This window comes from Pristiophorus japonicus, chromosome 9 (genome assembly GCF_044704955.1).
Source record: "Pristiophorus japonicus isolate sPriJap1 chromosome 9, sPriJap1.hap1, whole genome shotgun sequence".
NCBI classification, from domain to species: Eukaryota; Metazoa; Chordata; class Chondrichthyes; family Pristiophoridae; genus Pristiophorus; species Pristiophorus japonicus.
The window spans coordinates 200993003-201009303 of record NC_091985.1 but is presented as its reverse complement, the minus strand read 5'-3'; the positions used below and the strand labels follow the sequence as shown (position 1 = coordinate 201009303).

The 16301-nt window shown below is 48.3% G+C and overlaps 1 pseudogene; it reads right to left on the bottom strand.

The window, feature by feature from the left end:
* Positions 1-5484: 5484 nt before the first annotated feature.
* LOC139274056 (zinc finger protein 154-like) overlaps positions 5485-16301 on the bottom strand; it is a 71453-nt pseudogene continuing 60636 nt past the window's right edge.

Sequence of the window (16301 nt, the reverse complement as noted above, 5' to 3'; positions counted from 1 at the left end):
GGGTTCGAATTTAGAATGTTTCAGTATAAGGTGTGTCGCAATTGTTTGAGGCGGACTGGTTGGGCTGGGTGCTCTTTGCCTTTCTGTCATTGTTCAAAGGTTTAAATGTAACCTTTAGGGCTGCTGACCAAGGGCCGTGCAGCTTTTTGTCGGCCGGTGCGGACTCGATGGACTGAAATGGCCTCATTCTGTGCTGTAAATGTCTATGTTCCTATATTTTTATTATGTGAAAGGGCTGCGTACTGTCTGAAGAAACTGATCTATTGATCACAATCTTATCACCTGTGCTTCAGTGGGTAGCACACTCGCTTCTGAGTTAGAAGGTTGTGGGTTCAAGTCCCAATCCAGGGACTTGAGCACAAAGTCTAGGCTGTCACACCAGTGCAGTGATGCGGGAGTGCTGCACTGTTGGAGGTGCCATCTATAGGAAGAGACGTTAAACCGAGGCCCCTTCAGCTCTTTCAGGTGGACGTAATAGATCTCATGGCCACTATTTTAAAGAAGAGCAGTTCAGTTATCCCCAGTGTCCTGGCCAATACTTATCCCTCGATCAACATAACACAACAGCTTATCTGGTCATTATCACATTGCTGTTTGTGGGAGCTTGCAGTGCGCGAAATGGCTGCCGCCTTTCCTACATTACTAAAGTGTCTACATTTCAAAAAGTAATTAATTGGCTGCGAAGCACATTCAGAAGTCCGATGGTCGTGAAAGGCGCAATATAAATCCAAGTCTTTATTTCTCTGCTTAATATTAATTCCCTACGGTTGATAAGCTGGGAGTTTCCTGACCAGGTGATCCTCAGCTGATCTCAGTTATAAACCAGTCAGTGTCTGTTGAACATATAATAATGTAGATCCACAAACAAAGCAGTGAGTTTGCTGTTCAGATTATTGCATATATACTAAAAATTAATGAACCTTCCTCGTAAGATTTTTGCCTGAGAGCAGAATAGAAACACAAAGAACAGAGTATAAATCAGGAGGGGTTGTAACTAACATAGAAACGCAGAAAATAGGTGCAGGGGTAGGCCATTCGGCCCTTCGAGCCTGCGCAATCATTCAATAAGATCATGGCTGATCATTCACCTCAGTACCCCTTTCCTGCTTTCTCTCCATACCTCTTCATCCCTTTAGCCGTAAGGGCCATATCTAACTCCCTCTTGAATATATCCAATGAACTGGCATCAACAACTCTCTGCGGTAGGGAATTCCGCAGGTTAACAACTCTCTGAGTGAAGAAGTTTCTCCTAAATGGCTTACCCCTTATCTTTAGACTATGTCCCCTGGTTCTGGACTTCCACAACATCGGTAACATTCTTCCTGCATCGAACCTATCCAGTCCCGTCAGAATTTTATATGTTTCTATGAGATCTCCTCTCATCCTTCTAAACTCCAGTGAATATAGGCCCAGTCGATCCAGTCTCTCCTCATATGTCAGTCCTGCCATCCCGGGAATCAGACTGGTGAACCTTTGCTGCACTCCCTCAATAGCAAGAAAGTCTTTCCTCAGGTTAGGAGACCAAAACTGAACACAATATTCCAGGTGAGGCCTCACCAAGGCCCTGTACAACTGCAGTAAGACTTCCCTGCTCCTATACTCAAATCCCCTAGCTATGAAGCCCAACATACCATTTGCCTTCTTCACTGCCTGCTGAACCCGCATGACAACTTTCAATGACTGATGAACAATGACACCGAGGTCTCGCTGCACCGCCCCTTTTCCTAATCTGCTGTCATTCAGATAATATTCTACCCTCGTGTTTTTGCCACCAAAGTGGATAACCTCACATTTATCCATATTATACTGCATCTGCCACGCGTTTGCACACTCAACTAACCTGTCCAAGTCACCCTGCAGCCTTTTAGCGTCCTAGTCACAGCTCACACCGCTACCCAGCTTGGTGTCATCTGCAAACTTGGAGATATTACACTCAATTCCCTCATCCAAATCATTAATGTATATTGTAGATAGCTGGGGTCCCAGCACTCAGCCCTGCGGCATCCCACTAGTCACTGCCTGCTATTCTGAAAAGGACCCGTTTACCCCGACTCTCTGCTTCCTGTCTGCCAAACAGTTTTCTATCCCGTCAGTACATTACCCCCAATACCATGTGATTTAATTTTGCATACCAATCTCTTGTGTGGGACCTTGTGAAAAGACTTTTGAAAGTCCAACTACACCACATCCACTGGTTCTCCCTTGTCCACTCTTCCAGTTACATCCTCAAAAAATTCCAAAAGATTTGTCAAGCAGGATTTCCCTTTCATAAATCATGCTGACTTGGACCGATCCCATCACTCCTTTCCAAACGTGCTGCTATTTCGTCTTTAATAATTGATTCCAACATTTTCCCCACTACTGATGTCAGGCTAACCGGTCTATAATTATCCATTTTCTCTCTCCCTCCTTTCTTATAAAGTGGTGTCACATTAGCTACCCTCCAGTCCATAGGAACCAATCCAAGGTCAATAGACTGTTGGAAAATGATCATCAATGCATCCATTATTTCTAGGGCCACTTCCTTAAGTATTCTGGGATGCAGACTATCAGGCCCCGGGGATTTATTGGCCTTCAATCCCATCAATTTCCCTAACACAATTTCCCACCTAATAAGGATTCCTTTCAGTTCATCCTTTTCACTAGACCCTCGGTTCCCTAGTATTTCCAGAAGGTTATTTGTGTCTTCCTTCCTGAAGACAGAACCAAAGTATTTGTTTAACTGGTCCGCCATTTCTTTGTTCCCCATTATAAATTCACCTGAATCCGACTGCAAGGGACTACGTTTGTTTTCACTAATCTTTTTCTCTTCACATATCTATAGAAGCTTTTGCAGTCAGTTTTTATGTTCACAGCAAACTTCCTCTCATAATCTATTTTCCCCCTCCAAATTAAGCCCTTTGTCTTCCTCTGCTGTATTACAAAATTCTCCCAATCCTCAGGTTTGCTGTTTTTTCTGGCCAATTTATATGTCTCTTCCTTGGCTTTAACACTATCCTTAATTTCCCTTGATAGCCACGGTGGAGCCACCTTCCCCATTTTATTTTTAGTCCAGACAGGGATGTACAATTGTTGAAGTTCATCCATGTGATCTTTAAATGTTTGCCATTGCCTATCCACCGTCAACCCTTTAAGTATCACTCGCCAGTCTATTCTAGCCAATTCACGTCTCATATCATCGAAGTTACCTTTCTTTAAGTTCAGGACCCAAGTCTCTGAATTAACTGTGTCACTCTTCATCTTAATAAAGAATTCTACCATATTATGATCAGTCTTGATGACGTCATTCAAGAATTTGTGATTGTGGCGAGCAACAAATCTGATTGGTCTCTTTAAACATTCAATCATAGAGATACAGAAGAATGGATATTGACATGGCGGCCAATGAACCAATCACATTCATTGCCTTCACTCACCCCTCATTAGCATAGGGCTGTGGGCAGATATTAGTGCTGCCCATATAATGCGGGCTCGGAGCAGAGTTTCCTCAAATCTGCGCCGGACTGAACGACACAATGCCTGATGGAAAGTAAAGTTACCGCCAAGAACGTAATCAAGAAAACCCCACCGAAGGGCAGTAAGAAGCGCCGAAAGTCGAGGAAGGAGAGTTACTCCATCGACATCGACAAAGTGATGAAGCAGGTTCACCCCGACACCGGCATCTCCGCCAAGGCCATGGGCATCATGAACTCGATTGTGAACGATATTTTGGCGTGCATCGCGGGTGAGGCTTCCCGCCTGGCCCATTACAACAAGCGCCGCACCATCAGCTCCCGGGAGATCCAGACCGCCGTGCGCCTGCTGCTGCCCGGGGAGCTGGCCAAGCACGCCGTGTCGGAAGGGACAAAGGCGGTGACCAAGTTCACCAGCTCCAAGTAAAACTGCACGCTGTCCTGACAGAACAAACCCAAACACAACGGCTCTTTTAAGAGCCACCCACAGCCTATCTGAAAGTGCTGCACAAACGCATCACCCTTTAGACTCAAATCACTAATTATTTCCTGAACAAGTGTGTGAGAATCTTTGCAGTTCCAGCTGTAGATTTAGTTTTGAATTCTCCGATAAGCAGCTTCACTGTTCGGTTCGACCTCAGCGTCGCTGGCATTTCCCGCCCACAAACTACAAACATGGTCCCTGGTTGCTCTTTACCTTTGCTCTCAGATCCGTTCATTTACACCGCCTGCCGAATAAAGAGCTTGTTTAGGGGCTGAGACTCAGGTTTCAATCACACATCCTCTCTCACAAGCATTTTCAAGTTTATTTTTCAATTCCTGTTGCGGCTCAGTCCGTTTATTAACCCGACACTCCGCGCAATGTGACAACCCAGAATGGGAGTTCTTACAGAGACCAGAACGGGGATAGTTTGAACACTCTGTCCCTCTTCTCTTTTCACAGAAGGACTCCCAATTCTGGGCTCACTCCCGCCTCTCTGGGGCATCAATCGATAATCTATGAACGCTCACTTTTACAAAGATTGAGTTGGAATGTGTCACGTTACAGAATCAGTGAGGATTGATTCCCGCCCATTACAGAGAGATTGAAACAGTACCCAAATTTAGTCCTGATTGTAACAGCCTGGAATTTGCAAGTGAAATATGGATTAAGATAAAAGGAAACAAAAAGTGTTTGGAAATATTTGGCTAATGGTAAAGTTACAAACATAATCCGCAATTTTAACAATTATTGGCGGGATGTTTGAATTTCTAAATCGTTCGAGGACTGACTGTTGAGAACAGTAATTTCCGCCCAGGTTTCATTGGCGGGCTAAACAGGCTGCGATTGGTCATCAGAAATGACCAATGAAATTCACCACAGAGCGACCAATCACAAGTTCGTTCCCTGCATTTCTTCCAGAAGGTATAAGGAAGGCAGATATGAGAGGAGTTTCTCATTCTTTCTCTGAACATGTCTGGAAGAGGAAAAACCAGCGGTAAAGCTCGGGCCAAGGCCAAGTTTCGATCCTCCTGGGCCGGACTGCAGTTCCCTGTGGGCCATGTTCACAGGCTCCTGCGAAAGGGGAACTACGCTGAGCATGTGGGTGCTGGAGCCCCGGCCTTATGGCTGCTGTGCTCGAGTATCTGACCGCTGAAATCCTGGAGCTGGCCGGCAACGCGGCCCGCGACAACAAGAAGACCCGCATCATCCCCAGACACCTGCAGCTGGCCATCCGCAATGACCAGCAGCTCAACAATCTGCTGGGAAAGATGACCATCGCTCAGGGCGGGGTGCTGCCTAATATCCAGGCTTTGCTGCTGCCCAAGAAAACCACCAATGTGTCCAAGAGCAAGTAAAACGGACAGGATTTAATCTAATAACTCGAAGGCTCTTTTCAGAGCCACACAGAGTTTCTGTGAAAGGGCAGGTGAATGTTCTATGGATTGCAGTTGTTGTTGGATCTATGGACCATAATTATCCCAGATCTAGTTTAATATATTAAATCTCTGCAATGAAGCTGGGCGTTCCCTGATCTCGGTTATAAATCAGTCACTCTCTGTCGAACATGTAGATATCTAGATCACCAAACACTGCCGCAAGTTTGCTGTTAGCGGATATTCGGATCAGTGAATCAATATAGAGAGAGACCGACTTCAGAGAAATATAAAACAGACGGAACCTGAACGTGAGAGCGGCCTTCAGTGAACACGCTGTGTGAGCCGAATATAAACGGATGTTAAGAGCCGACTATAAAGGGAATGAGCGGTTGATGGGCCCAACGTTTCTGACTGAGAATTAATTTGTTGGTTCAAAGTCCTTTTTAAAGCTATGGGAGACGCAAATGAATGATTTTCGTCAAAATTCATTTCATTGACAATTATTCTTAGTTATAAAATACTGTTGTTATAAGCTCACATAAGTCATTTCTGACCTGATAGGGATAGTAAAATTACATCGGTTGCGATGGCCGGGAATCGAACCCGGCTTGAAAGGCAGCTATGCTCACAGTTATACCACCATCACCACACAATAAACATTGTATTTACGGACTAACTTGTGGCTCTTAAGTGGGACAAATACTGTGTTCAGTAATCAGAATGTAAGCACGGTGCTGAGATACTTTCCCTCCGATTAAAAACGGTCACTGTGAATAGTTAACTTGCTTGGGCTGAGCTTGGGCCCTCAAATCTACCACCAAGCTCATGGTCTACAGGGCTGTAGTAATACCCGCCCTCCTGTACGGATCTGAGGCAAGAACGATGTATGGAAGCCACCTCAAGTCGCTGGAGATATATCACCAATGATGTCTCTGTAAGATCCTGCACATCCTCTGGGAGGACAGGTGCACCAACATCAGTGTCCTCGACCAGGCTGACATCCCCAGTATTAAAGCACTGGATATACTCGATCAGCTCCGTTGGGCAGGCCACAGAGTTCGCATGCCAGATACGAGACTCCCAAAGCAAATGCTTTATGCGGAGCTCCTTCATGGTAAACGAGCCAAAGGAGGAATGTAGGGAGTGAACTTGTGATTGGTCACTCTGTGGTGCATTTCATTGGTCTTTTCCAATAACCAATTACAGTCTGCTTAACCCGCTAATGAAAGTAGAGCCGAAATTACTGTCTCTAACAGTCAGAATAACGAATTTTTAATTCAAAAACCCCGCCAAGAATTTTAAAAATAGCGGATTATGTTAATAAATTCATCATTAGTCAAAGATTTGGCAACACGTTTTAATTTATTTTGTCTTATACCACATATCGCTTGAAAGTTCCAGGCTGTGGCATGCGTACTATGTTGCCTGCCCAGCGAAGCTGATCGAGTGTAGTCAGTGCTACAATACTGGGGTTGTTAGCCTGGTCGAGGACACTGATGTTGGTGTGCCTGTCCTCCCAGGGGATTTGCAGGATCTTGAGAAGACATCGTTGGTGATATATCTCCAGCGACTTGAGGTGCCTTCTATACATCTTGCAGGGAACATTAAGACGGATTGCAAAAGTTTCTATAGATATGTAAAGAGAAAAAGGTTAGTAAAGACAAACGTAGGTCCCCTGCAGTCAGAATCAGGGGAAGTCATAATGGGGAACAAAGAAATGGCGGACCAATTGAACAAGTACTTTGGTTCGGTATTCACGAAGGAGGACACGAACAACCTTCCGGTTATAAAAGGGGTCGGGGGGTCTAGTAAGGAGGAGGAACTGAGGGAAATCCTTATTAGCCGGGAAATTGTGTTGGGGAAATTGATGGGATTGAGGCCGATAAATCCCCAGGGCCTGATGGACTGCATCCCAAAGTACTTAAGGAGGTGGCCTTGGAAATAGTGGATGCGTTGACAGTCATTTTCCAACATTCCATTGACTCTGGATCAGTTCCTATGGAGTGGAGGGTAGCCAATGTAACCCCACTTTTTAAAAAAGGAGGGAGAGAGAAAACAGGGAATTATAGACCGGTCAGCCTGACATCGGTAGTGGGTAAAATGATGGAATCAATTATTAAGGATGTCATAGCAGTGCATTTGGAAAGAGGTGACATGATAGGTCCAAGTCAGCATGGATTTGTGAAAGGGAAATCATGCTTGACAAATCTTCTGGAATTTTTTGAGGATGTTTCCAGTAGAGTGGATAAGGGAGAACCAGTTGATGTGGTATATTTGGACTTTCAGAAGGCGTTCGACAAGGTCCCACACAAGAGATTAATGTGCAAAGTTAAAGCACATGGGATTGGGGGTAGTGTGCTGACATGGATTGAGAACTGGTTGTCAGACAGGAGGCAAAGAGTAGGAGTAAATGAGTACTTTTCAGAATGGCAGGCAGTGACTAGTGGGGTACCGCAAGGTTCTATGCTGGTGCCCCAGCTGTTTACATTGTACATTAATGATTTAGACGAGGGGATTAAATGTAGTATCTCCAAATTTACGGATGACACTAAGTTGTGTGGCAGTGTGAGCTGTGAGGAGGATGCTGTGAGGCTGCAGAGTGACTTGGATAGGTTAGGTGAGTGGGCAAATGCATGGCAGATGAAGTATAATGTGGATAAATGTGAGGTTATCCACTTTGGTGGTAAAAACAGAGAGACAGACTATTATCTGAATGGTGACAGATTAGGAAAATGGGAGGTGCAACGAGACCTGGGTGTCATGGTACATCAGTCATTGAAGGTTGGCATGCAGTTACAGCAGGCGATTAAGAAAGCTAATGGCATATTGGCCTTCATAGCGAGGGGCTTTGAGTACAGGGGCAGGGAGGTGTTGCTACAGTTGTACAGGGCCTTGGTGAGGCCACACCTGGAGTATTGTGTACAGTTTTGGTCTCCTAACTTGAGGAAGGACATTCTTGCTATTGAGGGAGTGCAGCGAAGGTTCACCAGACTGATTCCTGGGATGGCGGGACTGACCTATCAAGAAAGACTGGATCAACTGGGCTTGTATTCACTGGAGTTCAGAAGAATGAGAGGGGATCGCATAGAAACGTTTAAAATTCTGATGGGTTTAGACAGGTTAGATGCAGGAAGAATGTTTCCAATGTTGGGGAAGTCCAGAACCAGGGGTCACAGTCTAATGATAAGAGATAAGCCATTTAGGACTGATATGAGGAGAAACTTCTTCACCCAGAAAGTGGTGAACCTGTGGAATTCTCTACCACAGAAAGTTGTTGAGGCCAATTCACTAAATATATTCAAAAAGGAGTTAGATGAAGTCCTTACTACTAGGGGGTTCAAGGGGTATGGCGAGAAAACAGGAATGGGGTACTGAAGTTGCATGTTCAGCCATGAACTCATTGAATGGTGGTGCAGGCTAGAAGGGCCGATTGGCCTACTCCTGCACCTATTTTCTATGTTTTCTATGTTAACAACTTTCCCAGTGGCTGATCACAGGGAGATTCCCCTCTTGTTGCCGCAGTCGGACTTGTCCCTTTTTAAAAAAATGGTCACAATCACTATAGATTGTAAATAGTTGGGGTCCCAGCACTGATCCCTGTAGCACCCCACGTGTTACTGATTGCCAACCCGAGAATGAACCATTTATCCTGACTCCCTGTTTTCTGTTAGTTAGCCAATCCTCTATCCATGCTAATATATTACCCCCAAGCCTGTGAACTTTTATCTTGTGCAGAAGGTGTCGCGTCTCATGTATTTAGAAACATAGAAATTTGCAGCATAGAAGAAGGCCATTCTGGCCTATCGTGTCTACACTGGCTGACAAAGAGCCGCAGGGCTCTTGATCAACAGCTCTAAAAGTTATATATAAACCTATGAACAATGACGGAAAGGCAAAGAGCACCCAGCCCAACCAGTCCATCTCACACAACTGCGACACTCCTTATACTGAAACATTCTACACTCCACCCTAACCAGAGCCATGTGATCTCCTGGGAGAGGTGAAAACCAGATAAAAACCCAGGCCAATTTAGGGAGAAAAAATCTGGGAAAATTCCTCTCCAACCCATCCAAGCGATCGAAACTAGTCCAGGAGATCACCTTGGCCGTATTCTATTCCCTGCAGTACTTAACATTATATCTGCGCCGTCCAACAAAAGGTCATCCAGTCTAATCCCAATTACCAGCTCTCGGTTTGTAACCGTGCAGGTTATGGCACTTTAAGTGCCCATCCAGCCATCTCTTAAAAGTGGTGATGGTTTCTGCATCCACCACTCTTCTAGGCAGCGAATTCCAGATCCCCACAACCCTCTGTGTAAAGAATACCCCCCTCAAATCCCCTCTAAACCTTCCACCAACCACCATAAAACTATGCCCCCACGTAATACACTCCTCCACCAATGGAAATCGACCATTACTATCCACTATGTCCAGGACCCTCAATATTTTGTACACCTCAATGAGGTCTCCTCTCAACCTCCCCTGTTCCAATGAGAACAAACTCATAACTCAGATTTTGCATTCCAGGCAGCATCCTAGTAAATCTCCTCTGCACCCTCTCTAGTGCAATCATGTCCTTCCTATAATACAGCAACCAGAACTGCATGCAGTACTCCAGCTGTGGCCTAACCAAAGTATTATACAATTTAAGCATAACCTCCCTGCTCTTATAGTCTATGCCTCAGCCAATAAAGGTAAGTATTCCGTATGCCTTCTTAATCACCTTATGTACCTGGCCTGCTACTTTCAGGGATCTGTGGACAAGCACCCCAAGGTCCCTTTTTTCATCTACGCTATTAAGTGGTCTACCGCTAATGTGTATACCCATTCCGTATTAGCCCTCCCAAAGTGCTTCACCTCATACTTCTCTGAATTAAATTCCATTTGCCATTGCTCTGTCCACCTGACCAGTAGATTGATATCCTCCTGCAGCCCATGAATTTCCTCTTCATTATCAATCACGCAGCCAATTTTAGTGTCGTCTGCAAACTTCTTAATCATACTTCCTATATTCAAATCTAAGTCATTGATATATACCACAAAAAGCAAGGGACCCAGTACTGAGCCCTGCAGAACCCCACTGGAAACAGCCTTCTAGTCACAAAAACATCCATCAATCATTACCCTTTGCTTCCTACCTACAAGCCAATTTTGGATCCAACTTGCCACTTTGCCCTGTATCCCATGGGCTTTATCCTTCATGACCAGTCTGCCATGTGGGATCTTATCAAATGCCTTCCTAAAGTCCATATACTGCATCATACGCACTACCCTCATCGACTGTCTTGGTTACCACCTCAAAAAATTCAATCAGGTTAGTCAAACACAATCTTCACTTAACAAATCCATGCCGACTGTCCCTAATTAATCCTGCCTTTCAGGATTGTTTCCAATAATTTTCCCACACTTGAGGTTGGCTGACAGGCCTGTAATTACTCGGCCTATGCCTTCCTTCCTCCCTTCTTAGACAAGGTTACCATATTAGCAGTCCTCCAATCCTCTGGCACCATGGCCAAACCAAAGTGGAGTGGAAAATGAGGGTCAAGGCCTCTGCTATCTCCTCTTTTGCATTTGTTCATGGGATGTGGGCATCGCTGGCGAGGCTGACATTTATTTCCCATCCACAATCGCCCCCTGAAAATGTGGTGGCGAGCTACCTTCTTGAACCGCTGCAGTCCGTGTGGTGATGGTGCTGTTAGGGAGGGAGTTCTACCCTTGTGTAAACAAGAGGTGATCCAAAACTCCGCCAACTTGTGTCCTAACTTGCACCAAGTCCCACTCACCCATCCCCCCTGTGCTCACTGCCCCGTGTCCTAACTCACACCAAGTCCTGCTCACCCATCACCCCCTATGCTCACTGCCCCGTGTCCTAACTCACACCGAGTCCCACTCACCCATCACCCACTTTGCTCGTTGATCTATATTAGCATCCCGGTTAAGCAAAGCCTCGATTTCAAAATTCTCATCCTTGTTTACAAATCCCTCCATAGCTGTTGCTCCTCCATATCTCTGTAACCTCCTCCAGCCGCTACATCCCTCCCTATCTCTTTAACCTCCTCTAGCCCCTACACCTCTCCCGATCTCAGCAACATCCTCCAGCCCGTACATCCCCCCATCTCTGTAACCTCCTCCTGCCCCTACACCCCCATCTCTGTAATCTCCTCCAGCCCCTACATCCCCCATCTCTGTAACCTCTTCCAGCCCCTACACCCTTCCTATCTCTGTAATTTCCTACACCCCTCCCTATCTCTGTAACCTCCTCCACCCCTACACCCTTCCCTATCTCTGTTACCTCCTCCAGCTCCTACACCCCTCCCTATCTGTGTAAACTCCAGCCCCTACAGCCCTCCCTATCTCTGTAACTCCCTCCAGCCCCTACACCCCTCACTATCTCTGTAACCTCCTCCAGCCCCTACACTCTTCCCTATTTCTGTAACCTCTTCCAGCCCCTACACCCCTCCAAATCTCTGTAACCTCCTCTAGTACCTACACCCCTCCCTTTCTCTGTAGCCCCCTCCAGCCCCTACACACCTCCCTATCTCTGTAACTTCCACCAACCCCTACAACCCTCCCTGTCTCTGCAATCTCCTCCAGCCCCTACACCCCTCCCTATCTCTGCAACCTCCTCCAGCCCTTACATCCCTCCCTATCTCTGTAACTTCCTCCAGCCCCTCACCCCTCCCTGTGTCTGTAACTCATTCCAGCACCAACCACCTCCCTATCTCTGTAACCTCCTCCAGCCCATACAACCCTCCCTGTCTCTGTAATCTCCTCCAGCCCCTACACCCCTCGCTGTGTCTGTAACCACCTCTAGCCCCTACACCCCTCCCTATCTTTGTAACCCCCTCCAGCCCCTACACCCTTCCCTACCTCTGTAATCCCCTCCAGCCCCTACAACCCTCCCTATCTCTGTAACCCCCTCCAGCCCCTACACCCCTCCCTATCTCTGTAACCTCCACCAGCCCCTACACCTCACCCTATCTCTGTAACCTCCTCCAACCCCTACACCCCTCCCTGTCTCTGTAACCTCCTCGAGTTCCAAAACTCCCCCCGATGTCTGTGCTCCTCTAATTCTGCCCTCCTGAGCATCCCTGATTATAATCGCTCCACCATCGGTGGCTGTGCCTTCTGTTGCCTGGGTCCCAAGCTTTGGAGCTCCCTCCCTGAACCTCTCCGCCTCTCTACCTCTCTCCTCCTTCAAGATGCTCCTTAAAACGGACCTCTTTGACTGAGGCTTTGGTCACCTGCTCTAATTTCTCCGAGAATGATAGAGCACAGAATCAGGCCATTCAACCTCAGCAACTACTTGCATTGATATAGCGCCTTTAGCCGAATAGTATGTCCCAAGCCATTTCACATGGGGCGATTATCTAACAATATTATAATCAGGGATGTTCAAGGGGCCAGAATTGTCGGGGAGGTTTGTGGGGCGAGAGGGGCTTACAGAGATAGGGAGGGCTGACGGGCTGGAGGAGGTTACAGAGATAGGGAGGGGTGTAGGGATTGGAGGGGGTTACAGAGATAGGGAGGGATGAGGACCATGGAGGGATTTGTAAACACGGTTGAGAATTTTGCAATCGAGACTTGATTACTTACACCAAGGACATGGAGTGAGGCTGTCTCCTGGTGGTGAGTTACTGCATTACAACCATAACATGGAGCGAGGCTGCCTCTTCGTGGTGAGTTATTGAATTACACCCAGGACATGGAGCGTTGCTGCCTCCTAATGGTGAGTTACTGAATTACACCCAGGGCATGGAGCGAGGCTGCCTCCTGGTGGTGAGTAACTGAATTACATCCAGGACATGGAGCGAGGCTGCCTCCTGGTGGTGAGTTACTGAATTACACCCAGGGCATGGAGCAAGGCTGCCTCCTGGTGGTGAGTTACTGAATTACACCCAGGGCATAGAAACATAGAAAATAGGTGCAGGAGTAGGCCATTCGGCCCTTCTAGCCTGCACCGCCATTCAATGAGGAGCGAGGCTGCCTCTTGGTGGTGAGTTACTGAATTACACCCAGGGCATGGAATGAGGCTGTCGCTTGGTGGTGAGTTATTGGAAGACATACAGGAAAATGGAGCGAGGCTGCAACTGGTGGTGAGTTACTGAATTCGACCCGAGGCATGGAGCGAGGCTGCCTCCTGGTGGTGAGTTACTGAATTACATCCAGGGCATGAAGCGAGGCTGCCTCCTCGTGGCGAGTTACTGAATTACACCCAGGGCATGGAGCGAGACTGCCTCCTGGTGGTGAGTTACTGAATTACACCCAGGTTATTGAGCGAGGCTGCCTCCTGGTGGTGAGTTACTGAATTCCACCCGGGACATGGAGCGAGGCTGCCTCCTGGTGGTGAGTTACTGAATTACACCCAGGACATGGAGCGAGGCTGCCTCCTGGTGGTGTGTTACTGAATTAAACCCAGGACATGGAGCGAAGCTGCCTCCTGGTGGTGAGTTACCAGAGGTGACAGGAGAGGCGAAAAATATGCAGCAATTTGTTGCGCTTGGGAATGGGCTGCCTGAAAGGGTAGTGGAAGCAGATTCAACAGCAAATTTTAAAAATCAATTGGAAAAAAACTCCAAAAAGAAAATAATTGCAGGGCAATGGTGAAAGAGCAAGGGGTGGGGCTAATTGGAGAGCTCCACCAAAGAGCCTAGGTGTAATACAATAACTCACCATCAGGTGGCAGGATTCATCCAAGTTCTGGGTGTAATACAGTAACTCACCACCAGGCGGCAGTATTAACCTACGTTCTGAGTGTAATACAATAACTCACCACCACGAGGCAGCATTAATCCAAGTACTGGTTTTAATACAATAACTAACCCGTGCTGCACCTGCCCTGTCAGCCGTGTCTCAGTGAGCCGCACCCTCGCCTCTGAGTCAGAAGGTTGTGTGTTCAAGTCCCACTCAAGGGACTGGAGCACATAAATGCAGGCTGACACTCCCAGTGCAATGCTGAGGGAGTGCCGCACTGTCGGAGGGGCAGTACTGAGGGAGCACCGCACTGTCGAAGAGGCAGTACTGAGGGAGCACCGCACTGTCGGAGGGGCAGTACTGAGGGAGCACCGCACTGTCGGAGGGGCAGTACTGAGGGAGCACCGCACTGTCAGAAGGGCAGCCCTGAGGGAGTGCCGCAATGTCGGAGGGGCGACCCTGAGGGAGTGCCGCACTATTGGAGGGTCGGTACTGAAGGAGCGCTGCACTGTAAGAGGGGCAGTACTGAGGGATCACCACACTGTTGGAGGGGCAGTACTGAGGGAGTGCTGCACTGTCGGAAGGGCAATACTAAGGGAGTGCTGCACTGTCGGAGGGGCAGTACTGAGGGAGCGCCGCACTGTCGGAGGGGCAGTACTGAGGGAGCGCCGCACTGTCAGAGGGGCAGTCCTGAGGGAGTGCCGCAATGTCGGAGGGGCGGCCATGAGGGAGTGCCACACTGTTGGAGGGTCAGTACTGAAGGAGCACTGCACTGTCGGAGGGGCAGTACTGAGGGAGCACCGGCCGCACTGTTGAAGGGCCAGTACTGAGGGAGCACTGCACTGTCAGAGGGGTAGTACTGAGGGAGCGCCGCAGTGTCAGAGGGGCAGTACTGAGGGAGTGCCGCACTGTCGGAATGTCAGTACTGAGGGAGTGCTGCACTGTCGGAGGGCCAGTACTGAGGGAGTACCACACTGTCGAAGAGGCAGTACTGAGGGAGTGCCGCACTGTCGGAGGGGCAGTACTGAGGGAGCGCCGCACTGTCAGAGGGGCAGTACTGAGGGAGTGCCGCAATGTCGGAGGGGCGGCCATGAGGGAGTGCCGCACTGTTGGAGGGTCAGTACTGAAGGAGCACTGCACTGTCGGAGGGGCAGTACTGAGGGATCACCACACTGTCGGAGGGGCAGTACTGAGGGAGTGCTGCACTATCGGAGGGGCAGTACTGAGGGAGCACTGGCCGCACTGTTGGAGGGGCAGTACTGAGGGAGCACTGCACTGTCAGAGGGACAGTACTGAGGGAGCGCCACACTGTCGGAGGGGCAGTACTGAGGGATCGCCGCAGTGTCGGAGGGGCAGTACTGAGGGAGCGTTGCACTGTCGGAAGGACAGTACTGAGGGAGTGCTGCACTGTCGGAGGGGCAGTACTGAGGGAGCGTTGCACTGTCGGAAGGACAGTACTGAGGAAGTGCTGCACTGTCGGAGGTGCTGTCTTTCGGATGAGACGTTAAACTGAGGCCCCGTCTGCTCTCTCAGGTGGATGTAAAAGTTCCAGGGCACTATTTGGAAGAAGAGCAGAGGAGTTCTCCCCGGTTTCCTGGGCCCAATATTTATCCCTCAATCAACATAACAAAAACAGATGATTTGGTTATTATCACATGGCTATATGTGGGATCTTGCTGTGCACAAATTGGCTGCCGCATTTCCCACAATACAATAGTGAGCACACCCCAAAAGTACGCCATTGGCCGTAAAGTGATTGAGACGTCCGGTGCCCATGAAAGGCACGTCTTTCTTTCTTCTTGTATCTAACCCGTGCTGGACCTGCGCTGGGAGTGTACGGTAAAGCTACTATATAAATATAAGTTGTTGTTGTGTTTGATGGGACCATGTAATACCCTCCGGGCCCTGCAGAGGGCACTTCACACTGCATCGATCGCTTCAGCCAATGGCAGTAGGCCCTCTGCTTGATGGACAGCCGCCAGCCAATGCCAGAGTCGCCCGGCTGTGAGGAAATCTGCCTACTCGGCTGGGTGATGGACAGCTCCTGCTAACCAATCACAAGGCCGCTCCAGCTCCCCTTCCGTCGCCGCCCCAGCGCCATTGCGTCATCGCGCTTCTGACCGCACGGTCGCTCTCTGGAATCGCCCTGAAAGCGGATCCACCCATCCGCACAAATATTGGTTGTGCAACTATAATTCAGTCCCGACCCCATTAAAGCGGGAACCGGATTGTGGAAAGTCAAGGGGTGGGAGAGGAGGGGAAAGAGGGGAAAGAAATGCAGGGGCAGGGTGATACA